This window comes from Cetorhinus maximus, chromosome 9 (assembly GCF_964194155.1).
Source record: "Cetorhinus maximus chromosome 9, sCetMax3.hap1.1, whole genome shotgun sequence".
In the NCBI taxonomy this organism is placed as follows: Eukaryota; Metazoa; Chordata; class Chondrichthyes; order Lamniformes; family Cetorhinidae; genus Cetorhinus; species Cetorhinus maximus.
Genome location: NC_135887.1, coordinates 16,339,979 through 16,356,872, shown reverse-complemented (window position 1 = coordinate 16,356,872; position 16,894 = coordinate 16,339,979). Strand labels below are relative to the sequence as shown.

The 16,894-nt window shown below is 47.5% G+C and overlaps 1 protein-coding gene across 1 annotated transcript in view; it reads right to left on the bottom strand.

Annotated features, from left to right (window-relative positions):
• Positions 1 to 13,455, bottom strand: part of akap1b (A kinase (PRKA) anchor protein 1b) — a 69,748-nt gene extending 56,293 nt beyond the window's left edge. Inside the window, exon 1 of the mRNA XM_078548149.1 lies at positions 13,300 to 13,455. The gene's annotated coding sequence lies outside the window, so the exon portion shown is untranslated. The remainder of the gene's footprint in view (positions 1 to 13,299) is intronic.
• Positions 13,456 to 16,894: the final 3,439 nt, after the last annotated feature.

Here is a 16,894-nt window from a genome sequence, read left to right as displayed (position 1 = left end):
TCCAGCTTGTGCAAGCAGAAGAGTGTTACACGTTCTGTTGAAGGGTCACCAGGACTCGAAATGTCAACTTTGCTCTTCTCTGCCAATGCTGCCAGACCTGCTGAGTTTTTCCAGGTATTTCTGTTTTTGTTTTGAGTGTTACACACATATCCACGTGCATTTGACTCAGGCAAGTTGAATTTTCCCCTCGACAAATTGTTCATCCTTCACAATAACAGTTTCTTCAGCTTAACCCATTCCCAAGACAAGCACCATTTTAAAAAGAGAAATAATTATCGTGCTTTTCACAACCAGGTGTCTCGAAGCATTTTACAGTCAACGTAGCTCTTTTGAAATGTAGCCGCTGTAGTGAGGAAGGAAATGCAAGAACTAGAATGGTTCAGAGAGGCAGCTCCACCACTACTTTTTCAAGAGCAATTAGGGATAGGCAATAAATGCTGGCCTAGCCAGCGATGCCCACGTCCCATGAACGAATAAAAAAAAAGTTAATTTGTGCATCAACTCCCACAAACCACGATGCGATCGTGGCCGGAACATTTGCTTATGGTGCTGACTGAGGGATAAATATCAGTTAGGACTTCGGGAATAACTCCCCAGCTCTTCTGTGAAATAATGCCACAGGATCTCTTAGCTCCAACTGAGCAGGCCAACTCAGTTTATAAAGTCTCACCCCGAGAGGGCAGAACCTCCGACCAGTGCAGTACTGCACTGGGGTGTCAGTCGTGATTCTGGTGCTCAAGCCCTTGTGTGGGACCCTGAGCCAGAACCTTGCGATTCAGAGGCGAATGTGTTCCCCACTGAGACACTAGTGGAAGCTCAATGGTTGGTATGCTCAACTGGCTTGGTTGGCAAATGATAATGTTTGAGGTTTCACAGGCGACTGAGGAGAGATATCACACAAACCTCAAAACCAAAAATGCAATAAGTGCCTTCTAAAAAGAAAACTCAACTGAGGCTTACTTTAGTCCACAGCTGCCTTTCTCTCCCCCTCCCAGTATCCATTTTATAAAAGACTTCTGAACACTTTTAGTAAGTAATTCAAAAGATTGTGCGCACCTGTGCATGACAGTGAACAGATGTTAGAAGGAAAATAATTTCAAATGTAGGTTTAACATCTAGAAAACTTCCTCTAACCCCCTCCCCCCACTCAAGTTTCCAAATTTGACAAGAACTGACTGCGCATTTACATAAAAAAGGCTTGTAATTTTTACTAGAATTTTTATTCAAAGTTATTTTCCAGTCATTGGAACCATCTTCAGTTAATTGCCTCCTGACATACTTGAGCAAGCGGGTTTTCCCCAACCCAAGCCTGAACAAGTTTTTGTATAAAAGCAAAATACTGTGGACGCTGGAAATCTGAAACAAACAAAACAAAAAAAAAGCTGGAAGAACTCAAGCAGGTCATGCACTCAAAACTTGTTTAGAGAGAAAAAGACAGAGTTAATGCTTTGAGCCCCTGTGACTCCTCTCCAGAGCTGAGTCATACGGACTCGAGACGTTAACTCTGTCTTTCTCTCTGAACAAGTTTCGAATGCATGACCAGCAGCAGGAGAGGTGCTAATAAGCACAACTGAGCCCAAACCTCAACTCGTCACAACATTCACGTGCACAAACTTTAAAGCAGAATTCAATGCGCAGCATCAGGAACCCAAGCAGATTCCGTCTCCTGATCCAGCCCACTTACTGCAGGAAACAAGCAAAAGTCAGCAAGGGAATGCCCATGAAGGTTCTCAGATGTCTTTCCCATGAAAAACCCTGTTTCCTTGGATGTAGTTGAAAGAATGGAATTAGGAATGAGGCTTAACCGCAAGCTGGAAATGGTATTGGGAAATATGACTGTTGAAGGGCGTTTGGGACCAGGTTCGAGAGCTGATTCCCAAGAGTGGACGTCGCTTCTACCTGATCTACAGCTGCATTGCTGTGTGCGCTGTATCAGGACGCTCAATATGAAAAGCTACACAGTAGATTTGTTTGCAATAACCAGACCAACTGGAAGGAATTCTTTGCTCTCCATGATTAAGGTCAATCTTGCCCTTGCCAACAATCACAGGCACTATCCAACAGGCATCAATGGATCAGCCAGTCGCAGGTAACCTGTCCAATTTTCCTTGATCGAGCCAAGCAGCCAATTCTACCATTCCCACTGCTGCCCAGGTCAATCGCTCGAGAAGATTCAGATCCCTCTGTTCCAATATCACACCCAGTGCATCTACCCATTTACCACTTGATAGCTGGAACCTTCCCCAGCTGGTGCATTCCCAATTCCCCAATGCCGGCAGCACTGAATGCTTAGTGGAATTCTACTTCAGAGGGATACAGTGGCTTAGCAGTAATGTCACTGGACTAGTCATCCAGAGGTCTGGGCTAATGCTCTGGGGAACACGTGTTCAAATCCCACCATGACAGCTGGTGGGATTGAATTTCAATTAGTAAAACTGGAATTGCAAGCTACTCTCAGCAACGGTGACCATGAAACTATCGACTGTTGTAAATAGCCATCTGGTTCATTAATGACATTTGGCAGAAGGAAATCTGCCGCCCTTACTTGGTCTGCCCTACTGATGACCCCAGAGACACAGCAATGTCTCCAAAATGGCCGAGAAAGGTCAGTTCAAGGGCAATTAGGGACGGGCAACAAATGCTGACTCTACCAGCAACGCTCACACCCCCCATGAAAGAATTTTTTTTCCAAAAACCCATTTAAAGCATGGGAGTCACGTTCTCCATAATATCCACACACGATGTAAAATAGTCTTTCATAGTTCCAGTTGGCAATTGAAGAGAAACCTTATTCAGAGAGGTTAGAATTTATGGGAATCACTACCAAACGGAGTAGCTGAGGTAAATGGCATGGACATGTTAAAGGAGAAGCTAGATAAACCCGAAGGAAGGGAGGGATAGGATATACAGATGGATTATGATGGGAGGAAGCTCGTGTAGAACAAACACCAGCATAGGCCAGTTGGTCCCCACCGGTGCTGTAAATTCTGTGATAAAAACTGAGCATTAAAAAAAAAATAAGGCTTAAGAGTGAGGCAGAGCTTGCTTTTGGGCCATAGAGCTGCCAAAGACGGAAGCTGAATGCATTGCACTATCCAAGATACGCACCGGTGTAACACCTCACCAAGCTAAGAGAGACACAAAGTGCAAGCATTAAACTAGTATTTTGGCTGCATTCTCCCAACTCAGATAAAAGAATCCCAGAGTTGGAAACCAAGGTGGGCAGGTCAGTGCCCTTAACTCCAATTTACCCACCATTCCATAAGCAGCGCTTGTATTTGTTCAACCCAGTCTTTGCTACACTCACTACAGCGTGTTGAAACGTTACAGGTCAAGGTGGGATCTGTAAGGATACATATGCATGCATTTACAAGTTCAGTTCTTTTGAACACTTGTGTGTCACTAGGTGCATGTTCGAGGCTAATTCTTCCCTGATCAGAGATGTTAAGTTAGCCAGCCTGTAATTATCTCGATTACCCTGGTCACCTCGACTGGTATCAAGTGGCTCATCTTCAGCTCTCCTGCACGCATCCACACTCAACACAGCTAACAGGGGCATGATTAAATCTGTTCTCTCATCTCCCTCAGTATCCTAGGATATATCCCAGCCGGCAGAGCTCAAATTGACGCTCACTGCTCTGGTTACGCCCGATCTCAATCGTGCATGGAGGCATCAAGTGTTACAGGATTGGGTGTTGCCTGCAAGCAATGGAAAGCTGGTCAACCAGGGGAGCTAGCCAGTAACACGCGCATGCACCATTTGTGGGATGGAGGGAAAAAAAAGGGGAAAGTGGGGGGAAATTACAATTCATCTCTAAGGCAGGCAAGTCTGAGCTCCATGCTGATCATCTCTGTTCAGCATCCACTGCGGCCCTGACACTCATTAACCACCATGCTACTGTGACAACGCAGAACATCTTTTAACATAGGAAACCCACGCATAGAGGGAAGCAAAAATAATATGGGTAGCATGCCAATGAAGGAAGTATTAGGTATGGGGGATGGTGGAAAAAAAGCTTAGTTGAAGAGCGTATTATAAGGGAGGGTTGGGAAGTGGAGTGGAGGGGGGGGGGGGGGGGGGGTGGGGGGGGGGGGTTCCCAAGACAGAGGCCGACAATGGCAGGAGATATACTAGAGGTCAAAGACACAGTGAAATGACGCAATTCAGCACTTGCTCCAATCGACAGTGAGAACTTTTGAGCACCAGGCGGGGGTGGGTGGGAGCAAAATAAAACGACAACCCATCCCCCGGCAGTGAGATATTGACACACGCTTCTATTGCTGAATAGGGAAAGCACCCAAAATAACCACTTCTGCAACCTGATCACCTGAGGCAGGCATCTCTCTGCAGAATAAGTATAGAGCTAAAAATAAATATAGGTTCAGGACCACCCAAGTGAAAAGTCTTACCACATCATCTCCACAACCAGTCTACTCAAGGTAGGCATTATATTCAATTTAACCAATGTTATTCTTAACTCATCATGATTTGGTGCCTCTAATTTAGAACAACTTCTCTTTCCCCACCCTGACAAAAGTACAAATCAGGTCTGTGCAATTCATATTAACTTGATTACAAGTTTATTCGAGGACAGAATATGCAAAGCACACCCACGTTGGGACAACAAGAATTAGTCTACACTTCAAATTAATCCCCTCTTGGCAATACAACGAGCAAGATCACAAATGGAGGGGCGAAAGTTCTACATTGAAATGTACAAGACTCTGAGGGGGCTTGACAGGGTAGTTGTTGAGATGATGTTTCCACAAGTGGGGGAACCTCGAACTAGGGGACATGGTTACAGAATATGGGGGCACTCATTTAAAACCGAGATGCGAAGGAATTTTTTCTCTCAGAGGCTAGTGAATGTCTGGAATTCTCTACCCCAGAGAGTTGTGGAGGCTAGATCACTGAAAGGATTTAAAGAGGAGGTAGATAGATTTTTGAAATAAATTGGCGAGTTGAGGGCTATGAGGAGCTGGCACGAAGGAGGAGTTGAGGCCTGGGGCAGATCAGCCAGGATCTTATTGAATGGCGGGGCAGGCTTGAGGGGCTGAATGGCCTACTCCTGCTCCTGTTCTCATCACTGCACCACAAACGCTCTTCCAGTGGATCAGTTCAACAGCAGCACTGGCACCCTGCAAACTGACCACCCACTCTAACAAATACTCTCTGCTTAACTGCAGTGCTATTAGGGGGAAGACGGTAGCATAGTGGCAACAGACTAATGCTCTGGGGACATGGGTTCAAAATCCCACCACAGCCGCTGGTGGAATTTAAAACTCAATTAATAAAATCTGGAATTGAAAGCTAGTCTCAGTAACGGGGGCCATGACAACGATCATAGATTGTCGCACTAAGGGAAAGAAATCTACCGCCCTTACTCGGTCTGGCCTACGTGCAATTCCAGACCCACAGCCATGTGGTTGACTCTCAACTGCCCTCTGAAATGGCCCAGCAATAGCCACTCAGTTCAAGGGCAATTAGGGGTGGGTAACAAATTCTGGCCTCGTCAGTGACACCCACAGCCCATGAAGCAACAAAGAAAAAAAATCCCAACGTTAAAACCAGTTTCTCAAAATACCCCAAACCCAACCTCAATGGTAATTACAATGCCTACTTTTGCAAGGGGCACGGGAATCACCTGGCCCCTGTAACTGTAGCCCACCTGGGGGGCTGAACTCTCAGCGAGGTTTACATTACAGTGGGAGTGTTGGTGTTTGCGTGGTTTTCCCACTTAAGAGTAGAGAAAGCGAAAAGTGGCTAACACTCAAAAATAAAACAAATCTCACTTTGTAATTGCCCCCCATGGTTGGCTGTCACATTACGGTGGATAACACACTCTGAACCACAACCAGCTGATTGAAACTAAGACCAGAATGGGTCTGAACTCAAGCAGGGCTGTTGAAAATTGGCACGTACAAGGTTAAGTACATACTAAACTGCCTAAAATGGTCAGTCTGCTTAATACAATATAAACAGCGCCTATGTAATTGACTCCTACAGTGATGTCCAATGGTTAGTGCCAACATCCCCTGTCATTTTTTTGGGGGGAGACATGGACAATTTGTTAAAGTGTGGGATCCCTTTAAATCTTTTTTGCACAGTAGTGCAGACAGGATAATTTAAAAGGAACTGGCTTGTACATTGGCCTGTGGATTGCTGTGCAGTAGAGGGGGAATATTGGTGGATGTCATTTGACCAATACAAAAGTGTGTGCCCCAGCCGAAAGGGACGGGCAGCAGGGGTGTGGTGGTGGGTGGTGGGGCACCCCAGCCGACAGGGACGGGCAGCAGGGGTGCGGTGGTGGGTGGTGGTGGGGCACCCCAGCCGACAGGGACGGGCAGCAGGGGTGCGGTGGTGGGTGGTGGTGGGGCACCCCAGCCGACAGGGACGGGCAGCAGGGGTGTGGCGGTGGAACACCCCAGCCGACAGGGACGGGCAGCAGGGGTGCGGTGGTGGGTGGTGGTGGGGCACCCCAGCCAACAGGGACGGGCAGCAGGGGTGTGGTGGTGGAGCTCCCCAGCCAACAGGGACGGGCAGCAGGGGTGTGGTGATGGGTGGTGGGGCACCCCAGCTGACAGGGACGGGCAGCAGGGGTGTGGTGGTGGTGGTGGTGGAGCTCCCCAGCCAACAGGGACGGGCAGCAGGGGTGTGGTGGTGGAGCTCCCCAGCCGACAGGGATGGGCAGCAGGGATGAGGTGGTGGGTGGTGGAGCACCCCAGCCGACAGGGACGGGCAGCAGGGATGAGGTGGTGGGTGGTGGAGCACCCCAGCCGACGGGGACGGGCAGCAGGGATGAGGTGGTGGGTGGTGGAGCACCCCAGCCGACAGGGACGGGCAGCAGGGGTGAGGTGGTGGGTGGTGGAACACCCCAGCCGACAGGGACAGGCAGCAGGGGTGCGGTGGTGGGGCACCCCAGCCGACAGGGACGGGCAGCAGTTTCTTTCATTTCGCGCTATCTACTGTTGTGCCAACAGGAACAGTTCCTCCATATCTACTCTGCCCAGAGCCACAATTTTAAAAACCTCCATCAAATTTCCTCTTCTTGAGGGCAGCCCCAATTCCTGGAGTCTACCCACATAACTATGGAGTTACAAAAATTTAAGGTGACCTTTGTAGCAACTCCGCATACACGATTGTGTTGTAACGTCCAATGATTAAAACGAGGGGAACCTGCCCCCCACCCACCCCTGAGGGCATGAAACAGTTCTGAAGAGAGAGTAGATGGCACAAGCCCGCAAGGAGTGGCAGAGTCAATTCACACCCATATAGAAAGAAACAGCAAGGCTCTCACCCGAACCAACTATTCATTTCAAAGTAAAAGCAACACTAATTTCACTCTAGTTACCATTCCAGTCAGTAGCTCCTGCTTTGATGGAGACAACCCTTTGAACACTGTTTACTTGCAGTGCCTAACCTTTCAAATTGATAAAGACCTGAAAACAAAGTGACAAAGTGCTGTTGACACTTCCACCATGAATGGAAAGAAGTCATTTTAAGTACAAGCAACTTAAAGGAGGTAATAAAGACATTTACACATCTGAGCAAGAAGTAAAATCAGGCTGAAGAGAAATTATCACTTCAAGCGAGATTGGAAAAAAAGGACTCACTTCAATAATTAATTTCCCCATTACAGAAGCCTGGCAGTCTTTCATATTCCAACTGCTCTCAGCAGTCCCATGGTTTGACTAGATCAGAGATATGGCTCAGTCATACCCCTCCCAGCCACTGGGAGACATCAAGCACTGATCACATAGGAGCACTCTCCCCAGCTCTTGGCAACCATTACCTGAAACTTGTACACACCAGCTTCCAATGTTGATGGTTTACAGGATAGAGGGCAGGTTACTTGTGAACTGCACAAATGCACCGTGTGACATTTTATACCCTGGCCTCCTCCTGTTCTTAGTGGCTTTCAGACCCTCCAACTTTCTAAAGCCATTCAATTCAATCATGGCTGATCTGTATCTTAACTCAATCGACCCACCTTGACTCCATGCCCCTTACCTATCAAAGAAAAATCACAGAACCACAATTCTTATAGCAGGCGAATTTGGTCAATCACATCTAAGCCAGCTCTCCAAAGACAACATTTACCTTCCATCACTCCCCCTAACCCTGCACATTCTTCCTTTTCAGATAATCTATTCCCTCTCGCATACCTCCATTGAACCTGCCTCCACCATGCACTCAGGCATTGCATTCCAGACCCTAACCACTCGCTGGATGAAAAGGTTTTTCATATCTCCATCGCCTCTTTTCCCAATTATCTTAAATCTGTGTCCTCATATTTTGATTTTTCCACCAATTGAATATTTTCTCCTTATCTACTCTGTCCGGACCCCTCATGATTTTGAATATTTCTATTAAACCTCCTCTTGACCCTCTCTTCACCAAGGAAAACAGTCCCAAGTCCCAACTTCTCCAATCTGTGCAACTGTTAAAATTCTGCGATTCTGAAGTTCCTCATCCCTGGAAACACTCGAGCCTTTTCTGTACTGTAATGCCTTCACATCTTTCCTTAAGTGTGGCAGCCAAAACTGGGCACAATACGCCAGTTGAGGCCAACCAGTTATGATACAAGTTTAACATGACTTCCTTGCTCTTACCCCTATTAACAAAGCATAGGATACTGTATGCTTTATTAACAGCGCTCTCAACCTGTCCTGCCACCTTCAATGACATGCACATATACACCCAGGTCCTGGGATTGTCAGCCATGGCAAGTTTGGTAGCGCTGTGACTCTGGGCCCCAACATTGTGGGTTCAAGTTCCAGTTGAGCACATAATCCAGTTTACACCAAGTGCCGTGTTGAGTGAGTGCTACACCGTCAAAGGTGCTATCTTTCAGATCAGATGTTAAACGGAGGCCATATCGACCTTCTTAGGTGAGCATAAAAGATCCTATACCCAAGTCCCTATGCTCCTGCATCTCCTTTAGAGTTGGACGCTTTCTTTTATATTTTCTCTCTACCAAAATGAATCACTTCACATTTCTCCGCATTGAACTTCATCTGCCACCTGCCCACCCAGTCCATTAACTATTAATTATGTCCCGAATTATTGGTGAGAAGCTTCCCCACCACCGAAGTTAAATTGACTCTGTCCTTATCTTTACACCACTTTTTGTAGAAGGGTGTAGTGTTTCCAGTTCTCCAGTCCTCTGGCACCAGCCCAGAGTGCAAGACTGGAAAATTATGGCCAGTGCCTCTGCAATTTCCCCCAGTATCCTTGGATGCATCACATCTAGTCCTGGTGCCTTGTCAACTTTAAGTATAGACAGGCTATCCAATATCACCTCATCAGTTTTAAACCCTGCTGGTGTCTGAATGACCTCATCTTTCAGCATGACCTGCACAGCAACATCTTCCTTGGCAAAGGCAGATGCAAAATATTAATTTAATACCTCAGCCATGCCCTCTGCCTCCATGTAGGACCTTTTAGGTCCCTAATTGTCCCCACTCCTCTTCTTACCACCTTTCGCTATTTATATGCCAATAAAAAAGGGAATCCCAAAGTCTTCTATGCATTGAATTTTTTTTTTGAGGGGATGGGGAGGGGTTCCAAATTTCCACAATCCTTCATACAATGTGCTTCTTGACATGACCGCTTAACAGCCCGGCTCTAAGTTTAAGAATATGCCCCCCTGCTCTCCATCATCCTCAACAATTTTGAACCGTGGCAAAAATTCCAATTAAACAGTGCTTTAACTCTACACCTGTGAATGTCCCAAGAGCCAGAAACACACTTGCTGAATGAAGCAACCCATGACATTTTATTAAATTGATAACATAAGTGATATCTGACATTGACTGTCTCCAATGCAGAGGAGCTGCATTTCTCCACAATGGAGCAGTCCACGTGCACAAGCGCTTTAAGGTTGCAAAGCGGCCACTTCTTCCACCTTAATCCACGCACCCCCCGATCAACCAAACCAGCCACGCTCTCCCTGTGCCATCATTGATTAGTTTTGATCTGTCTCGCATGCTGCCGATTAATTGCCTTTTTCAGATCACCATGTACCACCTGGCATGAACAGAGGCGTGAAACCAGGCTGCGTGCGCACACAAGAGTTTAAAAAAAAAAGAGGTGCAACACACAGTCCATCATTTTCAGGGGATGAACACTTGGATCTGCCACTAATCTTGGAAGACAATCTAAAAACCACTAAAGGCCATGTTGTCCATTCACCTGAGCTGGTGCAAAACATCTGGAGCAGCCAAGGTCAGTTCCAGCAATGGCATCCAAGCTCCCTCATACCATGTGCACACATGGTCGTCAGGCACACACCAAAATCACTGACCAAAGATTATGATACTTAGACAAAAAAAAAGACTCAAAAACATACATTTTGGAAGTGAAGCTTTGGGAACAAAGATGATGTGTTAAATTAGATTGAAATCCTGCCTGGAAGGCAAGACAATTCCAGACATCCAGCGTCAACATCAAGTACAGACAGATACAGCGCAGTCATGCTTAACCCTGCCCCAAACATGCCTCATTCCTGACTAAGAGTGTGCCTTACTTCAGCATTGTGACTTTCCCATACTCCTGGCCACCATGTGTTCTTACTGAGTGCCAGCTCGAGTACAATCAGGGATAGTTTTGCAATATAGATTCCTGTTCACTAGGTAATGGATGTTTGTCTATAATCAAAAGGGCACCACAAGGCTGCCCAAGCTCAAGATTCTTATAGGCAGCAAGCCAGACGCCCCATCAGTCTAGGCTGAACTTCACCAGCTCTCACGGACTATTGCCAAAACAGAGCCAATACTCATCACCCTACAGGGGAGATAAGCCCCAGATCACTTCATCACCGACAACACCTGCCGCATGTACAAGGACCTCAAAACTGTCACCAAAATAGATTTTCTTGCTGCGTTCTCTTCCCCAATCTGTCAGACAGCCCCCACCTGAATCCACGTCATGCTTCTCTCTCCATCGAACCTATAAGATTTCCCACCTACTCCCTCAACCCACGCCCAATAAACTTCTGACCATGCACTTACCCTTCCTGCCCACTAACCCTCATCCCCACCAATACTAGCCAGCACTGCACTGGTTCTCTCCACTTCACACCACGAGCCCCGCCCATAGCCCCAGCACTGTTCCCTTTTCCATCATCTACCCTCCAAAAACTACAATTTATCCAAAAGCCCAGGATCTGTATCAGACTCTGCAACAAATCCAATGGGCCAATCGACAGGCTCCCAGTCTCATTTAAAATCCAACGTCTGAAAACAAGCCATGGTTCCACCTTCCATTTTTGACCTTCGCCAGTACGATAGCAGTTACTTCCCAAACTGTCCATCCCTGACCAGCCCTCCGTCACCCAGCATTGCTCAGCAAGCCTTAAGCTGCCCAAGTCACACTCAGGATTTCCCTCGCAAAACCCCTCTGCTGCTTCACTTCGAACCACACCCTCCTTGAGCTCAGCATTTGTCCCCCCATCCCGAAACCCGTCACCACGTGATGTCTTCTTTCATTGAAGGCCTGTAGCCCACAAACAACCAGTAAGCATTCAAAAATACCCTTGCATAACAGATATAAACATTGCTAGTTGAGCTCCCCTTCTCATAAAATGAACCAAATTAAACATTTCTATATGTGCCCCCCCACCCAGAAGACTTCAATTCCCAAAGTGCAGGAAATAAACAGAAGTGGAAACGCAATCACCTGCAAATAGAGAACGCTAGTCATGTTAATCATGCCCTCTGTGTTCACTCACTCCCTACACCCAGTCAGCAGTTACAATGGCTGTTCCGATCTCAAGTCAACCCAGGTTGGGAACATTAAAATGCCACAACCAAACTGGGTCTGACACAAGACTCAAGTTTGCACAGAAACAAGGTCAACTTATTTTGGGAGCACACCAGCAACACAGAACTGATTTAAGAAAAGGGCATCAAAAAGGTGGTCCCTTTTAAGATGGAGCTATCAGCACAATGACAGCAGTCCATTTCAACACCAAGACATGATCTGTTAGAGGTCACTTCTGATTTAACCAATTGCCTGTGTGCAATATCAAAACGGCACGCTTTAATCAGATTGGACATACCGCTACAATCTGTGCAATGAAACATTTAAAAATACCAGCAAAGAGAATACTACACATCTAGAGAGGCTGAAGCAGTGATTGTCAAGTTGAAGTTTCCATCCACAATGCTGTTATTTTAAATGTTAGTTTATTTTATTTGGCTACAATGCAGCCAAACACTGCTCACTACGGTATTCCTGATAATTAGAAGTCATTTCTGCACTTTTAAAGAAAGGCTAAATCATTAGGCAAGCTGGAATATGCGCAAACGGTTTGAATAAGTCCCATTACAATTAGTGGAGCTCATTCTGCAACAACTGTGCTGCTGTCAGAAAGGGCAGACCAGGACACAGGCAGCATGACTGGCATGGCCTGTGCCAACAACACATGGTCCAATCACCAAAGTAGGACAGGTGCCTCCGGCTTGAATATGGAATTGGGAATCCCACACAAGTGACAGGCAACAACACACAGACAAGTCTTTAACACACGTGTGTGTGTGTGTGTGGGTGTGCAGGGGTGGGGTTTGTGATACTTCTATAATTTGCCCTGCAATAATGGTCCGCGAAAATACTCCACGCAGAAGAAACGAGCAGCTATTCTTGAGAAACCGCCCTGAGAACTGAAGCCAATTCCGGACAACACGAACCGACTGCCCAAGAATTTCTCTTCAAGAACTCCAAGCTCTGACCTTCCCCCACAATCACTTGACAGAAAAGGGACCCTCTCTATTTCTGTCAGGGTTTAAATTGGCCTCCATTCCCCACCCACACCCCCTGCCCCGTTCTCCCGCTTGGTCAACCCCCGGCTGCTGCCCTCCCCGCCCCGGTGAAGGTGAACAGCAGCCGCCCCGGTGACCTCCACTCCCAGGCCGGATGGTGTCCCTGTGCAGCCGGGGGGCCCAGCTCAGCTCCGCTCCAGTGCTGCTGCTGCCTCTCCCCGGGACTCCCACCTCCTCACGACAGGCCGGGCTCCCCCCACCCCCACCACCCGCACTTGCCCCAGGGCCCAGCCGCATGTTGCAGCCCGACCTTGGGCTCAGCTGGGTAGGGTCACCCAGGGAAGAGACACCGACAGCCCCGCAGCGGCTGCTCGCCGGCTTCCAGAGAGAGAGAGAAAGAAGCCGCCGAGTGAGGAGAGAGGGAGGGGGGGGGGGGGGGACCGGGATAAACTGAAACGGATGGACCCCCCTCCTCCTCCTCCTCACCAGCACCGCAGTCAGATAGGCCTCAACCGGGAGCACTGCGGAAACACTCACCGGGGGAGACCGGCTTCAGGAGGAGGTGCCCGGCCGCTGCTCTGGCGGGAGGCCAAGGTTGGCGCCTCGCTAGGCCGCTCTGACTGTGCTCAATCCCCGGGACTCCGGTCCTCCCGCTCCCGGCGCCGCCACCCCCACGTGTTCCCTACCTCCCACTGCAAACTGATACACTCACCAGCCCTCGCGAGAACTCGGCTCAGGCCCCGCCCACAACCCGCGAGGGAGCCACTGACCCGCCCCTTTAGCTCCGCGCGAGAAGACCCAGACCCCGCCCCACTGCGCTGCACCCAGCGCCTCCTCTCCCCCCCAACCACGATCCTGTCCACCGCGAGAAAAACCCACGACGGCCTTCGTCCTGCCCCGCCCACTGCGCTACCCTCCTCCGGCCCCGCCCACCTCCGGCCACGCCCACCGCCCCCGCCCACCGCGCGACCCTCGGGCCCTGCCCAACGCGCGCGCGCTGCTCGCCTTTGGCCCCGCCCACCACGCTGCACTCTCCCCCCCCCCGGCCCCGCCCACTGTCTGGCTCCGCCCACGCTGGATGCACCCTTCCTGCACTGAGGTTCCTCACCAGGTGCAGGGTCCATGGTTCAGTCAATGTCAAAGGAAGGGTATGATTGCAGAGGAGGTTTACCAGGGGGCCTGCCTGGGCTGGGAGGGTCTGAGCCATCAGGAAAGATGGAATAGGCTGGGCTGGTTTTCCTTGGAACAGCAAAGGTTGAGAGGGGACCTGATAGAGGTGTGTAAGATTAGTAGAGGGGTCAATAACCCTGGGACATAGATTGAAGGTAAGAGGTAGAAGGCTAAGAGGGGAGTTGAGGAGAAATATTTTCACCCAGAGGGTGGCGGGAGTCTGGAACTCGCTGCCTGAATGGGTGGTTGAGTCAGAAACTCATAACATTTAAGAAGTATTTAGATATACACTTGCATTGCCATAGCCTCCAAGCCTTATGGGCCAAGTGCTGGAAAATGGGATTAGTGTAGTCAGATCTTTGTCGACTGATGCGGACATGATGGGCCAAATGGCCTCCTTCTGTGCTGTAAACATCTATGAGTTTATGAGAATGTGGTTGTTAAACCTTAAAGGTTGGGTATAGTCCCAACCCCCAATTGGACAAGTGCCCCCCCCCCCCCAACTCCTGTGCAACCAATCAACAATCAGTGCTATATAGAGAGGCAACAACTTCATTGGAATCAATATATTCACTAAAAGTCAGCTGTAGAATCAGGATATTTGTGATTTCCAAAATTCACATTACTGGCTACATCTTTGCATGGATTCCAGAGCACAGAAACAGGACATTGGACCCACCAAGTCTATGCTAGTGTTTTGCAGTGCCAAAGCCTCCTCCCATGCATCCTTCACCTAACCCTCTCAATTTATCCTTCTATTCCTTTCTCCTTCATTCACTTATCCAGTTTCCCCTTAAATGCCAACATTTCTTATTCAGTTTTCCTATGTTTAACTGAGGGGGTTGTAGGTTCAGATTCTGGTCAATAGTTGACTTTAAAGCCAGTTTTTGACACCGCCCTCCCAAACCAAACATCTAGTTTTAAAATAACTTGTATTCATCAACTAATTTCCCAGTATTTAAATGAAAGCCACTCATCTTTAGTTATAAAACACTCAGATCCTATCTCACACCACAAGTCTACCTCACCTGTGTGATATTACCCTCCCAAATCCATTGGCACCAGGACCCACCTTTCTGCTCTGATTACAATCAGGTACCTCACATCACAATATGTTAGCATGGTTGTACCGTAAGTCATTAGGAAGGTAAACGGCATGTTGGCCTTTATTGCAAGTGGAGTTGGGTGTAAAAGTAGGAAAGTCTGCAGTAGAATATAGAAGGTTCAAGGGACAGGTGAAAAAACAAATAGGAGAAGCAAAGAGGGAGTATGAAAAGAGACTGGCAGCTAACATAAAAGGGAATTCTTCTATAGGCATTTAAATAGTTTTTAAAAATGGTAAAAGGAAGAGTTGGGCTGATTAGGGGCCAAATGGGGGACTTACACATGGAGGCAGAGGGCATAGCTGAGGTACTAAATGACCACTTTATATGTCTTTACCAACGAAGGAGATGCTGCTCAGGCCATGGTAAAAGATGAGGTAATACAGATACTAGAAGGTTTAAAATTAATAAGAAGGAGGCATCAGATAGACTGTCTTTACTTAAAGTTGATAAGGCACCAGGACAGGATGAGATGCATCCAAGGATACTAAGGAAAATGAGAGTGGAAATTGCAGAGGCACTGGCCACAATTTTTCAGTCTTCCTTAGACTCAGGGGAGGTGCCAGAGAACTGGAGAATTGCAAGCATTGTATCCTGGTTCAAAAAAGGGTGTAGAGATAAGCCCAGCAACTACAGACCAGTCTGTTTAACATCAGTGGCGGGAAAACTTCTAGAAACAATAATTAGGAACAAAATTAATAGTCACATGGACAAATGTGGGTTAGTTAAGGAAAACCAGCATGGATTTCTTAAGGGAAAATCGTGTTTAATTAACTTGCTGGAATTTTTTGAAGCAGCAACTGTGAGGGTTGATGAGTGCAATGCCTTGACATGTGGTGTACGTGAACTTCCAAAAGGCATTTGATACAGTGCCGCACAGCAGACTTGTGAGCAAAGTTATAGCTTGTGGAATAAAAGGGACAGTCGCAAACTGGATGTGAAATTGGCTGAGTGACAGGAAACACAGAGTCGTGGTTAATGGATATTTTCAGGCTGGAGGAAGGTTTGTAGTGAAGTTCCCCAAGGGTCAGTGTTGGGACCCTTGCTCTTCCTGATATATATTAGTGACCTAGACTTTGGTGTACAGGGCACAATTTCAAAATTTGCAGATAATACAAAACTTGGAAGCATTGTGAACTGTGAGGAGGATAGTGTAGAACTTCATAAGGACGTGGGCACTTTGGTGGAATGGGTGGACAGGTGGTAGATGAAGTTCAATTTGGAGAAGTATGAAGTGCTTCATTTTGGTAGGAAGAACATGGAGAGACAATATAAAATAAAGCGTACTACTCTAAAGGGGGTGCAGGAGCAAAAGGACCTGGGTGTATATATGCATGCTATTGAAGTTGGCAGGACAGCTTGGGAAAGCGATTAATAAATCATACATTGTCCTAGGTTTTATTAATGGGTGCATTCAGTACAAGAGCAAGGAGGTTATTGGACTTGGATAAGACACTAGATCTGCCTCAGCTGGAGTATTGCATTCAGTTCTGGGTATCACACTTTAGGCAAGATATGAAAGCATTGGAGGGAGCGCAGAAAAGATTCACCAGGGATGAGGAACTTCAGTTTTGAAGATAGATTGGAGAAGTTAGGACTGTTTCCTTTAGAGAAAAAAAGGCTGAGAGAAGGCTTTGAAGAAGAGTCATTCAGACTCGAAATGTTAACTCTGTATCTCCCTCCACAGATGCTGCCAGACCTGCTCAGTTTTTGCAGCATTTTCTGTTTTTATTTCAGATTTCCAGCATCCTCAGTATTTTACTTTTATCTGGGAGGAGATTGGATAAAGGTATTCAAAATGAGGTGCCTGGGCAGAGTAGAGGGGGAGAAACTGTTTCACTCGAGAAAGGATCGAGAAC